At 35.6% G+C, this 1,623-nt stretch overlaps 1 pseudogene; it reads left to right on the top strand.

Annotated features, from left to right (window-relative positions):
- The first annotated feature begins 437 nt into the window (after positions 1-437).
- LOC145288301 (5S ribosomal RNA) lies at positions 438-554 on the top strand (annotated as a pseudogene).
- Positions 555-1,623: the final 1,069 nt, after the last annotated feature.

Below are 1,623 nucleotides of genomic sequence, written 5' to 3'. Positions count from 1 at the left end.
AATAGTGACCCTTAAAACGACCTCCATAACATCAACTGAAGCAAGGCAAAGTTTCCCAGTGGCCAATGAATAGACATGAGTGGATCAGTTTTTTGCTTCCTAGTTATTTGCCTCCACACGAGGGCAAAGTTAGGCAGAAGGTCGGTTTTTCATGTGGGGAAAATCCAGATCCCCATAAAGGAGCACTCTGAATAGGAACAAAAATAAAAATTGTCTCCATCTTGAAGGATTTCTCCTCCACTGATAGAGGTCAGAAAAGGTGAAGTGTAATATCAGTACAGATACTACACTTTGCTCCTATGCCAAGAGGCCAAATGTTATTTAAAAAAAAAAAATGAAAAAGAATAAAAGCATATTAAGAACACCCATCAAAATCGTTTCGTTACATGACCTAAACTTTAATTCTTTAAATTCTCTTGAGAATCTTTATGTTAAAAATCTAGTATCATTCACGTTGACACACCGGTTCCTGTTAGATCACCGAAGTTAAGCAACGTTGAGCCTGGTCAGTACTAAAATGGGTGATCATTTGGGAATACCAGGTGCTGTATATGCTCTCTGCTTATCTCGGCAGTGTTTCTGGTCGTCTTGGACTTTACCCTGTCATGCCACTGTAATTACACAGTGTCGATTCAGGAGAATTTAGTCTGTGAACGGTTGAAGCAAATATGACCATAAACAACCGTACCGCAATGCGCTAAACGAGGTGTCCCATCCCACAGTCCATCATTCATCTAAATGTACTTTTCTGGAATAAAATAAAACAAACAGAAAAAAAAAGAGAGAAACAAAACTCCAGTCTGACTTAAATTTCTTTCACATAAATTCTATGGACAATGATGAATGAATGTTTCATCTCCCTAAAATATAAGACGAAAATAAAAACTGAGGCATTTCTGAGATTCCTGTCTTATCTTTGACCTATCCATAAAACAATAAGAAAAAATATTTAATGGACGATTGCCAAAGATTACCTCATTTTTAATCTTCTTGTGTTTCGTTTGATTTATCAAATTTCTAGTCGCCGTCTCACCGGAGATTTCCTTCTGACAAAGATCAAAAGCATTCAGCCACAGAACAATCAAACCAAACCAAACGTCATAAATAAATATTTGGAGATATTAAGAACTTGATGCATAAAAACTTTTACTAAAATGACTGAACCCGAAATTACAAATGAATATTTGAAAATATAAATAACTTGAAGTATAACAACTTTTATCAAAATGACTTAATTTGACATTAAATAACGTGAAAATGTTTGATATTCTATAAAACAAAATCAAACTGAACTAATCTATAATATAAATCTCACCTGTTTGTTTAAATGTATGTATGTATGTTTGTATTTTAAAGTTTTGAAGCTCGACCCTTCGGACGATAAATACCGAAAAATTGGCTAAAAACATTAATTTCTTCATCCTCAACTGGGCACTTTTCTACGGGGAGGGGGTCGCTTTTTTCGCCGATATTTTCGAAAGTCATCCCCTCCTTTCGATTGACCAACCTTAATTTAAACCTTCGCCACTTTCGGTTTGGCGATGGACGCAACGACAAAGACGTCACCTTTTTTTTCACGTTCTTTTTCTCCTTCGAGCCTGTCTGCCTACTACCATTTTTTTT

This window comes from Euprymna scolopes, chromosome 11, assembly GCF_053919585.1.
Source record: "Euprymna scolopes isolate OS-2025 chromosome 11, ASM5391958v1, whole genome shotgun sequence".
Taxonomy (NCBI): Eukaryota; Metazoa; Mollusca; class Cephalopoda; order Sepiida; family Sepiolidae; genus Euprymna; species Euprymna scolopes.
This window is presented reverse-complemented; position numbering and strand designations above follow the sequence as displayed.